Raw genomic sequence first — 12,500 nt, forward strand, 5'->3', positions numbered from 1 at the left:
CCGGTGGTGCCGCACCCGGGCTCGCCCCGGCTGACGCAGTTTTCGCGCCGCCCCGGCTGACGCGGTTTCGTGCCGCCCCGGCAGACGCGGTTTTCGCGCCGCCCCGGCTGACGCGGTTTCGTGCCGCCCCGGCAGACGCAGTTCGGACTTAGCACTTTTCGGCTGTGCCTGGCTGGCGGCCCACTCACTCGATCGCCATGTCTGTTTGCCACAGTTTTCCCGGTGGTGCCGCACCCGGGCTCGCCCCGGCAGACGCGTTTTTTTTTTTCTTTCGCCCCGGCTGACGCAGTTTTCGCGCCGCCCCGGCTGACGCGGTTTCGTGCCGCCCCGGCAGACGCGGTTTTTTGCGCCGCCCCGGCTGACGCGGTTTTTGCCGCCCCGGCTGACGCAGTTCGGACTTAGCACTTTTCGGCTGTGCCTGGCTGGCGGCCCACTCACTCGATCGCCATGTCTGTTTGCCACAGTTTTCCCGGTGGTGCCGCACCCGGGCTCGCCCCGGCTGACGCAGTTTTCGCGCCGCCCCGGCTGACGCGGTTTCGTGCCGCCCCGGCAGACGCGGTTTTCGCGCCGCCCCGGCTGACGCGGTTTCGTGCCGCCCCGGCAGACGCAGTTCGGACTTAGCACTTTTCCGCTGTGCCTGGCTGGCGGCCCACTCACTCGATCGCCATGTCTGTTTGCCACAGTTTTCCCGGTGGTGCCGCACCCGGGCTCGCCCCGGCTGACGCAGTTTTCGCGCCGCCCCGGCTGACGCGGTTTCGTGCCGCCCCGGCAGACGCGGTTTTCGCGCCGCCCCGGCTGACGCGGTTTCGTGCCGCCCCGGCAGACGCAGTTCGGACTTAGCACTTTTCGGCTGTGCCTGGCTGGCGGCCCACTCACTCGATCGCCATGTCTGTTTGCCACAGTTTTCCCGGTGGTGCCGCACCCGGGCTCGCCCCGGCAGACGCGTTTTTTTTTTTCTTTCGCCCCGGCTGACGCAGTTTTCGCGCCGCCCCGGCTGACGCGGTTTCGTGCCGCCCCGGCAGACGCGGTTTTTTTGCGCCGCCCCGGCTGACGCGGTTTTTGCCGCCCCGGCTGACGCAGTTCGGACTTGGCACTTTTTGGCTGAGCCTGGCTGGTGGCCCACTCACTCGATCGCCATGTCTGTTAGCCACAGTTTTCCCGGTGGTGCCGCACCCGGGCTCGCCCCGGCTGACGCAGTTTTCGCGCCGCCCCGGCAGACGCGGTTTTCGCGCCGCCCCGGCTGACGCGGTTTTTGCCGCCCCGGCTGACGCAGTTCGGACTTGGCACTTTTTGGGCTGAGCCTGGCTGGCGGCCCACTCACTCGATCGCCATGTCTGTTTGCCACAGTCTTCCCGGTGGTGCCGCACCCGGGCTCGCCCCGGCAGACGCGTTTTTTTTTTCTTTCGCCCCGGCAGACGTGGTTCCCCCCCCCCCCCTTTTCGCTCGCCCCGGCTGACGAGGTTTTCGCGCCGCCCCGGCTGACGCAGTTTTCGCGCCGCCCCGGCTGACGCGGTTTCGTGCCGCCCCGGCTGACGCGGTTTTCGCGCCGCCCCGGCTGACGCGGTTTTTGCGTCGCCCCGGCTGACACGGTTCGGACTTTGCACTTTTCGGCTGTGCCTGGCTGGCGGCCCACTCACTCGATCGCCATGTCTGTTTGCCACAGTTTTCCCGGTGGTGCCGCACCCGGGCTCGCCCCGGCTGACGCAGTTTTCGCGCCGCCCCGGCAGACGCGGTTTTCGCGCCGCCCCGGCTGACGCGGTTTCGTGCCGCCCCGGCAGACGCAGTTCGGACTTAGCACTTTTCGGCTGTGCCTGGCTGGCGGCCCACTCACTCGATCGCCATGTCTGTTTGCCACAGTTTTCCCGGTGGTGCCGCACCCGGGCTCGCCCCGGCTGACGCAGTTTTCGCGCCGCCCCGGCTGACGCGGTTTCGTGCCGCCCCAGCAGACGCGGTTTTCGCGCCGCCCCGGCTGACGCGGTTTCGTGCCGCCCCGGCAGACGCAGTTCGGACTTAGCACTTTTCGGCTGTGCCTGGCTGGCGGCCCACTCACTCGATCGCCATGTCTGTTTGCCACAGTTTTCCCGGTGGTGCCGCACCCGGGCTCGCCCCGGCAGACGCGTTTTTTTTTTTTTCTTTCGCCCCGGCTGACGCAGTTTTCGCGCCGCCCCGGCTGACGCGGTTTCGTGCCGCCCCGGCAGACGCGGTTTTTTGCGCCGCCCCGGCTGACGCGGTTTTTGCCGCCCCGGCTGACGCAGTTCGGACTTAGCACTTTTCGGCTGTGCCTGGCTGGCGGCCCACTCACTCGATCGCCATGTCTGTTTGCCACAGTTTTCCCGGTGGTGCCGCACCCGGGCTCGCCCCGGCTGACGCAGTTTTCGCGCCGCCCCGGCTGACGCGGTTTCGTGCCGCCCCGGCAGACGCGGTTTTCGCGCCGCCCCGGCTGACGCGGTTTCGTGCCGCCCCGGCAGACGCAGTTCGGACTTAGCACTTTTCGGCTGTGCCTGGCTGGCGGCCCACTCACTCGATCGCCATGTCTGTTTGCCACAGTTTTCCCGGTGGTGCCGCACCCGGGCTCGCCCCGGCTGACGCAGTTTTCGCGCCGCCCCGGCTGACGCGGTTTCGTGCCGCCCCGGCAGACGCGGTTTTCGCGCCGCCCCGGCTGACGCGGTTTCGTGCCGCCCCGGCAGACGCAGTTCGGACTTAGCACTTTTCGGCTGTGCCTGGCTGGCGGCCCACTCACTCGATCGCCATGTCTGTTTGCCACAGTTTTCCCGGTGGTGCCGCACCCGGGCTCGCCCCGGCAGACGCAGTTTTCGCGCCGCCCCGGCAGACGCGGTTTTCGCGCCGCCCCGGCTGACGCGGTTTTTGCCGCCCCGGCTGACGCAGTTCGGACTTGGCACTTTTTGGGCTGAGCCTGGCTGGCGGCCCACTCACTCGATCGCCATGTCTGTTTGCCACAGTCTTCCCGGTGGTGCCGCACCCGGGCTCGCCCCGGCAGACGCGTTTTTTTTTCTTTCGCCCCGGCAGACGTGGTTCCCCCCCCCCCTTTTCGCTCGCCCCGGCTGACGAGGTTTTCGCGCCGCCCCGGCTGACGCAGTTTTCGCGCCGCCCCGGCTGACGCGGTTTCGTGCCGCCCCGGCTGACGCGGTTTTCGCGCCGCCCCGGCTGACGCGGTTTTTGCGTCGCCCCGGCTGACACGGTTCGGACTTTGCACTTTTCGGCTGTGCCTGGCTGGCGGCCCACTCACTCGATCGCCATGTCTGTTTGCCACAGTTTTCCCGGTGGTGCCGCACCCGGGCTTGCCCCGGCAGACGCGTTTTTTTTTTTTCTTTTCGCCCCGGCTGACGCAGTTTTCGCCCCGCCCCGGCTGACGCGGTTTCGTGCCGCCCCGGCAGACGCGGTTTTTTGCGCCGCCCCGGCTGACGCGGTTTTTGCCGCCCCGGCTGACGCAGTTCGGACTTTGCACTTTTTGGCTGAGCCTGGCTGGCGGCCCACTCACTCGATCGCCATGTCTGTTTGCCACAGTTTTCCCGGTGGTGCCGCACCCGGGCTCGCCCCGGCAGACGCGTTTTTTTTTTTCCTTCGCCCCGGCAGACGTGGTTCCCCCCCCCCCCCTCCGTCTTTCTTTTTGTTTTTTTTTTCGCCGCGGCTGAAGTGGATTTTTCGGTGCCTCGACGCCCCGGTAGTCGCGGTTTTTCCGTTTCCGCACGGCCCCGGCTGACGCTGCTCGGTCACAGTCGCCTTTTGTGAGGATTGCAGACTTCTTGAGCGCGGGTGTTTTTTTTTTGTTGTTGTTGTTGTTTTATTACGCATTCGCTCCAGCAGACGCTGTTTAGACTTTTTGTTTCCTCTTTTATCCTGCGACGAGGTGACGAGGTTTATTCGGTGCCCCGCCGCCCCGGCTGAAGTGATTTTTCCTGTCCCGTGCCGCCCCGGCTGACGCGGTTGGGACTTCGCGTTTGTTCGGCCGCCACGGGTTTTGGCGCACTCGCTCGGTTGCTTGTTGTTGCCACTTGTTGCGAACCCAGGTTTCTTGAGCGAGCGCGGGCGTTTTTTCTTCCTTTCTTTCTTTGTTCTATGTGTTAGCGAATCGGCCTTTAATATCACACGAGGACTCACAACCAACAATTTTCAGTTTGAAGTGTAAAAAATCTGCAGGTGTTGACGTAACTGACTTGCCCCGTACCCTTGAGTACATCCATGAAGTTCTCGTAGTACTACTAAATCGCATTATTCCAAGTGGAGAAATTCCCATAAACTTGCAAACCTCTACACGAAAATCGGTGCGCGTGATAAAGTTGAAAATTATCGTCCGATATCAAATGTGCCTTCTATAACACAAATTCTAGGAAAAAAAAAAAAAAACACTTGTTCGCCGTTCTCTGCGCCGTGACTGGCAGCACTCCGGCGAAGCGAAACGGGGTCGATTCGAGCACGATATCGGCGTCTTTCGACGTGCTCGCCGGCGACCGTCGCACGAGTACGTCGCACGAGCGCGTCTGCCGGGGCGCCGTTTGCGAAGCCGACGCAAAAGTGGGAACCGCCGCTCGGATGATCGCCGCTTTCGGCAGAGTGAGTGTTGGCACTCCGGGGAAGCGAAACAGCGTGAATGCGCCCACGAAATCGGCGTATTTTGAAGTGCCCGCCGGCGACCGTCGCACGAGTACGGTAAACCGCGTCAGCCGGGGCGTAGTTCGGGACGCCGACGAAAAAGTGGGAAGCGCAACTCGGATCTTCGCCGTTTTTGCAGGAGTGAGTGGCGGCCCTCCTGCGAGACCAAGAAGCATCGATTCGTGCACGAATTCGGCGCCTTTCGACGTGATCGCCGGCGACCGTCGCTCGAGTAGGGCAAACCGCGTCTGCCGGGGCGGGCTTCGGGACGCCGATGCGAAAGTGGGAAACGCTGCTCGGATGTTCGCCGTTTTTGGCCGAGTGAGTGCTGGCACTCGGGCGAAGCCAAACGGGGCCGATTACGGCACGATATCGGCGTCTTTCGACGTGCCCGGCGGCGACCGTCGCACGAGTACGGTAAACCGCGTCAGCCCGGGCGGAGTTCGGGACGCCGATGCGAAAGTGGAGAACGCCGCTCGGATCTTCGCCGTTTTTGGAGGAGTGAGTGGCGGCACTCCGGAGAAGCCAAGGAGCGCCAATTAGCGCACGATATCGGCGTCTTTCGACGCGCTCGCCGGCGACCGTCGAACGAGTAGGGCAAACCGCGTCTGCCGGGGCGGGGTTTACGACGCCGACGCAAAAGTGGGAACCGCCGCTCGGATGTTGGCCGTTTTTGGCAGAGTGAGTGCTGGCACACCGGCGACGCGAAAGAGCGCGAAAGCGCCCACGAAAGTGGCGTATTTGGACGTGCTTGACGGCGACCGCTGCAGGAGTACGAAAAACCACGTCAGCCGGGGCGAGCGACCCACGGCGGTCTGGGTGCTTATCGCTGCTATTATAGGGGCACCCCGGCAGACGCAGAAAAAAAAAATTTTTTTTCGACCTTCTTTTTTGCTGGTCGAGCTCGGGTAACCCAGGTCGCAATGGGAGCCGCGCACGAAAGCGGCGTCGCGAGACGCGTTCGCGGTCGCTAGTCGCACGAGCTCGGCAACCGCGTCAGCCGGCGCGGAGTTCGGGATGCCGACGGCTAAGTGGGTACCGCTGCTCGGATGTTCGCCGTTTTTGGCCGAGTGAGTGCTGGCACTCCGGCGAAGCGAAACGGGGCCGATTCGGGCACGATATCGGCGTATTTCGACGTGCTCGCCGGCGACCGTCGCACGAGTACGGCAAAGCGCGTCTGCCGGGGCGAGGTTTGCGATGCCGACGAAAAAGTGGGAAGCGCCGCTCGGATCTTCGCCGTTTTTGCAGGAGTGAGTGGCGGCCCTCCTGCGAGACCAAGAAGCATCGACTCGCGCACGATATCGGTGTCTTTCGACGTGCCCGCCGGCCACCGCCGCACGAGTACGGCAAACCGCGTATGCCGGGGCGGGGTTGGCGACGCCGACGCAAAAGTGGGAACCGCCACTAGGATGTTCGCCGTTTTTGGCAGAGTGAGTGCTGGCACACCGGCGACGCGAAAGAGCGCGAAAGCGCCCACGAAAGTGGCGTATTTGGACGTGCTTGACGGCGACCGCTGCAGGAGTACGAAAAACCACGTCAGCCGGGGCGAGCGACCCACGGCGGTCTGGGTGCTTATCGCTGCTATTATAGGGGCACCCCGGCAGACGCAGAAAAAAAAAATTTTTTTTCGACCTTCTTTTTTGCTGGTCGAGCTCGGGTAACCCAGGTCGCAATGGGAGCCGCGCACGAAAGCGGCGTCGCGAGACGCGTTCGCGGTCGCTAGTCGCACGAGCTCGGCAACCGCGTCAGCCGGCGCGGAGTTCGGGATGCCGACGGCTAAGTGGGTACCGCTGCTCGGATGTTCGCCGTTTTTGGCCGAGTGAGTGCTGGCACTCCGGCGAAGCGAAACGGGGCCGATTCGGGCACGATATCGGCGTATTTCGACGTGCTCGCCGGCGACCGTCGCACGAGTACGGCAAAGCGCGTCTGCCGGGGCGAGGTTTGCGATGCCGACGAAAAAGTGGGAAGCGCCGCTCGGATCTTCGCCGTTTTTGCAGGAGTGAGTGGCGGCCCTCCTGCGAGACCAAGAAGCATCGACTCGCGCACGATATCGGTGTCTTTCGACGTGCCCGCCGGCCACCGCCGCACGAGTACGGCAAACCGCGTATGCCGGGGCGGGGTTGGCGACGCCGACGCAAAAGTGGGAACCGCCACTAGGATGTTCGCCGTTTTTGGCAGAGTGAGTGCTGGCACTCCGGCGAAGCGAAAGAGCGCGAATGCGCCCACGAAAGTGGCGTGTTTGGACGTGCTTGACGACGACCACCGCAGGAAAACGAAAAACCACGTCAGCCGGGGCGAGCGACCCATGGCGGTCTGGGTGCTTATCGCTGCTATTATAGGGGCACCCCGGCAGACGCAAAAAAAAAAAAAATTTTTTTTCGACATTCTTTCTTGCTCGTCGACCTCGGGTGACCCAGGTCGCAGTGGGAGCCGCGCACGAAAGCGGCGTCGCGAGACGGCTTCGCGGTCGCTAGTCGCACGAGCTCGGCAACCGCGTCTGCCGGGGCGGAGTTCGGGACGCCGACGGCTAAGTGGGAACCGCCGCTCGGATGTTCGCCGTTTGTGGCCGAGTGAGTGCTGGCACTCCGGCGAAGCCAAACGGGGCCGATTCCGGCACGATATCGGCGTCTTTCTACGTGCTCGCCGGCGACCGTCGCACGAGTACGGCAAAGTGCGTCTGCCGGGGCGGGGTTTGCGACGCGTACGCAATAGTGAGAACCGTCGCTCGGATGTTCGTCGTCTTTCGCCGAGCCAGTGCTGGCACTCCGGCGAAGCCGAACGGAGCCGATTCGGGCACGATATCGGCGTCTTTCCACGTGCTCGCCGGCGACCGTCGCACGAGTACGGTAAACCGCGTCAGCCGGGGCGGAGTTCGGGACGCCGATGCGAAAGTGGGAAGCGCCGCTCGGATCTTCGCCGTTTTTGGAGGAGTCAGTGGCGGCACTCCGGTGAAGCCAAGGTGCGCCAATTCGCGCACGATATCGGCGTCTTTCGACGTGCCCGCCGGCCACCGTCGCACGAGTACGGCAAACCTCGTCTGCCGGGGCGGGGTTTGCGACGCCGACGCAAAAGTGGGAACCGCCGCTCGGATGTTCGCCGTTTTTGGCAGAGTGAGTGCTGGCACTCCGGCGAAGCGAAAGAGCGTGAATGCGCCCACGAAAGTAGCGTATTTGGACGTGCTTGACGGCGACCGCCGCAGGAGTACGAAAAACCACGTCAGCCGGGGCGAGCGACCCACGGCGGTCTGGGTGCTTATCGCTGCTATTATAGGGGCACCCCGGCAGACGCAGAAAGAAAAAAAAAAAAAATGGGGACATGGCGTGCGTCACCGTGCGGCTTCGCAGCGTTGCCGAAGTCGCCGAGCCCTTCGACTGAGCCGAACGGCGGACAGGGAACGTTGGTCGGCCGTTCTAACCTGTCGGTGCCACGCCGAGACGTCGTTAAGGAAAACCGCGTCGTGGGCCTCTACTACGCCGTCGAGTCGTTGTACGTTTGGTGTCCAGCGTGTCGGCGGCGAGTAGCGGACACGTCGTTCACGACTTCGGTCTTTCGCAGTCGACGCGAACTTGCGGAGAGTCGTGGTGCCTCACGTTTTCGGCAGAAACCGCGGCGGAATTTTCCCGTGCGTGCGCGCACGACCTCGGTGCTGTGCCGTCAGCGTAGTGTTGCACAAACTCGTGGCCTACCCAAGGTGCGGTACGTTTGCGGCCGTATCCTCGGTGGGAATTTCGTGAGTAGGGTCGCAAATTCTACGACCTCGGCGGGTTTGAGAGCGACGTAGACTTGTGGCACGCTCAACGTGCCACACGTTTCGGGGCACACCCGCGGTGAAATTTTCTCGAGTACGCTCGTATTAGTGCCCAAGGAGGTCTGGGTACTTATCGCTGCTATTATGTGGGGGTTCTCGTGAGCGGCGTACGCGAAAGCGACCGGGTGTCTGATATGCGGCGGGCTTCGGCCTCGTCAAGCGTGTCCTCGGGTCTGCTCCAGGGGAATCCACGGCAGTCGTCTGCAGCCTCATCCGCTTGATGCGTTAGGGGCTGGTTGTCGGACGGTGCCGTTTTACCACGATATCGAGGTGTGTTCCGTGTCGTCCTCGGGCGATTCAGATGCGAAAGCGCCGAAGACGCGGGCGTGACCCGTCGTCTGGCGGCTTTGCAGTCTCGGCTCCGTTGCTAGTTCCGGCCGGTCCACCGACAGTGCAGCGGGCTTGGGCAACCCGCACGGCGCGACCGAGTCGATGCAACGAAAAAGAGCGAGCATGAACGTGCTTCTTGCCGCACGGCTCCCACTCGTCTTTCGGGAAGGTTGTGCCGTAGCGAGCTCGAACGCCGTCATCTCGGAGTGCAAAATAAGCGTGTTGGGGCGCCTGAAGGTGGCCTCCGCCGCACACAGACTGCGTCCGGCCCGCCGAAGGCGAGGACGGACGCGCAGTCGAACGATTACCTGGTTGATCCTGCCAGTAATCATATGCTTGTCTCAAAGATTAAGCCATGCATGTCTAAGTACATGCCGAAATAAGGCGAAACCGCGAATGGCTCATTAAATCAGTTATGGTTCCTTAGATCGTTTCTTCCTACTTGGATAACTGTGGCAATTCTAGAGCTAATACATGCAGTGAGCCTGGAGCCCTTTGGGTAACGGGTGCTTTTATTAGACCAAGATCGATCGGGTTTCGGCCCGTATTGTGTGGTGACTCTGGATAACTTTGTGCTGATCGCATGGCCACGAGCCGGCGACGTTTCTTTCAAGTGTCTGCCTTATCAACTTTCGATGGTAGGTTACTTGCTTACCATGGTTGTTACGGGTAACGGAGAATCAGGGTTCGATTCCGGAGAGGGAGCCTGAGAAACGGCTACCACATCCAAGGAAGGCAGCAGGCGCGCAAATTACCCACTCCCGGCACGGGGAGGTAGTGACGAAAAATAACAATACGGGACTCTTTTGAGGCCCCGTAATTGAAATGAGTACACTCTAAATCCTTTAACGAGGATCAATTGGAGGGCAAGTCTGGTGCCAGCAGCCGCGGTAATTCCAGCTCCAATAGCGTATACTAAAGCTGCTGCGGTTAAAAAGCTCGTAGTTGGATCTCAGTTCCAGACGAGTAGTGCATCTACCCGATGCGACGGCTCGGACTGAACATCATGCCGGTTCTTTCTTGGTGCACTTCATTGTGTGCCTCGAGATGGCCGGTGCTTTTACTTTGAAAAAATTAGAGTGCTCAACGCAGGCGAGTCGCCTGAATAAACTTGCATGGAATAATAGAACAAGACCTCGTTTCTGTTCTGTTGGTTTTTGGAATACGAGGTAATGATTAAGAGGGACGGACGGGGGCATTCGTATTGCGGCGCTAGAGGTGAAATTCTTGGACCGTCGCAAGACGAACTACTGCGAAAGCATTTGCCAAGAATGTTTTCATTGATCAAGAACGAAAGTCAGAGGTTCGAAGGCGATCAGATACCGCCCTAGTTCTGACCATAAACGATGCCAACCAGCGATCCGCCTGAGTTACTCAAATGACTCGGCGGGCAGCTTCCGGGAAACCAAAGTATTTGGGTTCCGGGGGAAGTATGGTTGCAAAGCTGAAACTTAAAGGAATTGACGGAAGGGCACCACCAGGAGTGGAGCCTGCGGCTTAATTTGACTCAACACGGGAAAACTTACCCGGCCCGGACACTGGGAGGATTGACAGATTGAGAGCTCTTTCTTGATTCGGTGGATGGTGGTGCATGGCCGTTCTTAGTTGGTGGAGCGATTTGTCTGGTTAATTCCGATAACGAACGAGACTCTAGCCTATTAAATAGGTGCGGGGTTCCCAGCACCTTACAACCTTCTTAGAGGGACAAGCGGCTCCTAGCCGCACGAAACAGAGCAATAACAGGTCTGTGATGCCCTTAGATGTCCGGGGCCGCACGCGCGCTACACTGAAGGAAGCAGCGTGTCTTTATCCCTGTCTGAAAAGACTGGGTAACCCGTGGAACTTCTTTCGTGATTGGGATAGGGGCTTGCAATTGTTCCCCTTGAACGAGGAATTCCCAGTAAGCGCGAGTCATAAGCTCGCGTTGATTACGTCCCTGCCCTTTGTACACACCGCCCGTCGCTACTACCGATTGAATGATTTAGTGAGGTCTTCGGACCGATGTCCGGCGCGGCCTTTCGGTTGCGCCGGTCTGTTGGAAAGATGACCAAACTTGATCATTTAGAGGAAGTAAAAGTCGTAACAAGGTTTCCGTAGGTGAACCTGCGGAAGGATCATTAACGGATTGTGAAGGGTGAGCGCCTCAGCTGCGTCTGCGCCCGACACTTTTTGCCGCTGACCCCGTTTGGACGCGGGGTCGGCTTTTCCCCACGGGGCTGCCTGAATGTGGAGCGGCACCCCGTGACAAATTGTTGCGCCCAGCGGACGCCAACACCGCGACCTTGGACGGTCGGCCAGGTGGCGGACGCGGGTACAAACGGCGCAACGCACTCATAGGTCGGCTTTCGACCCGCCACTGCACCGTGGCTCGAAGCGCTCGAAATGCGCGACCCGACCGCTGCGGGACCGCCTAGTACTGTAAACAGGAGCGGCGGAGCGCGAACGGCGAGTCGTGGTTACGTCGGTAGAAGGCGAGGCTGCGCGTTCCCGAAACGCCAGCCGAGTGCCCTCCCGACCGTTCGAGCGTGCAAGAACGAGACCCGACAATCGCGCGGCGACTGCCAAGTACGAGAGGAACGGCACAAGCGTCGGCGGTCGGTCAAGGAACTGGCGATGTGACGGGTCCGCTGTGCACCAGTGCATACCGTCCCGCCGTCCGCGGCAAGCGCCTCCGCGTCCTCGGGTGACGGAGGCTGCCGGTCGGTTCTTGCAGGCGAGGGATCTCGCTGGCACCGGTTCGCGTTGACGCGCGGCCGGTCATGGCACGGCGATGCGACGGCCGAGGTGCGCAGTACTCGATGGAGGAACCGCACGCTCCGATGACCGTCCCGCCCTCCGCGGCGTATGCGTACCGACCGTAATGGTTGCAGCAGCGCCGGCCGGCTTTTGAATTCGCCACACGAAACACGGTGCGAGATCGCGGTTAGGGGAGCGTCGACGTTGCCAGGCGTTTTGCTTGCTGCCGAGGGAAAGGCGGCACGGCCACGTCGCGCTCGTCGCGATTAGCGGGTCTGCGCGCTTTGGGAAGGTGCCGCAACGACTTGCCGAAAGAGGAAGCACGGAAGAACGAGGGACTTGGACGTCCCGACAATTGAACGCACTTGCGGCCAGGCCCTTGCTGGCTTCGTTCTTCCGCCTCGAGTAGGCTCGTACGCGGCTCCGGCGCCGAAAGTGGTCCTTGGCACCGACTTCGGTGGACGTGGGAAGTGCCGCGCAAGTACGGCGCGCCTGGCTCCACCTGTTGGCTAAAGTAGGCAGCCGGATCGGCATTTTGGTGTGCGGTGGCAAACCGTGGATGCGAAAAAAGCTTGTGCGATTTCGTGGAACAAAAAGCGGGGGTCCCCCTTTTTATGCGGAGGAGACCGACCCGCCTGCCGTGGTGAACCGCGACGCCACGGTAAAAACGGGAGAGGCTTGTCGATGGGACCGTGCATCCCGCGCTCCACGGAGGCCGGGAGGCGGCCGCCCGAGGAAATGTGTAGCCGTCGAGGCCCGCATCTGCGTGCACTCTTATCCAAATGGGTGTACCGCAGGCATTTTCTGGTTAGGCGGGCCAATGAGAGCGAGCACACAACGATACCTACGGGTCCGGCTTGGAGAACCGGCTTCGACGCCTCCCGAGTATTTATAGAGGGGTGGACCACGAAAGCACTCGCAAGTAGCGAAAGCGAAACGCCGTCCGAAACACACCGTTTGCTCGATTTGCGGCAGCCGAAAAAGGCGCGGCAGAGTTTTGGAGTCCAAGCGTGCG

General features: G+C 61.8%; 1 non-coding gene across 1 annotated transcript; it reads left to right on the forward strand.

Moving 5' to 3' along the window:
- Positions 1 to 9,054: 9,054 nt before the first annotated feature.
- Positions 9,055 to 10,869, forward strand: LOC142794087 (small subunit ribosomal RNA). The gene has a single exon (XR_012892059.1). It is a non-coding gene; the product is annotated as a small subunit ribosomal RNA (ribosomal RNA).
- Positions 10,870 to 12,500: the final 1,631 nt, after the last annotated feature.

The sequence above is a fragment of the Rhipicephalus microplus genome, unplaced genomic scaffold (genome assembly GCF_043290135.1).
Source record: "Rhipicephalus microplus isolate Deutch F79 unplaced genomic scaffold, USDA_Rmic scaffold_373, whole genome shotgun sequence".
In the NCBI taxonomy this organism is placed as follows: domain Eukaryota; kingdom Metazoa; phylum Arthropoda; class Arachnida; order Ixodida; family Ixodidae; genus Rhipicephalus; species Rhipicephalus microplus.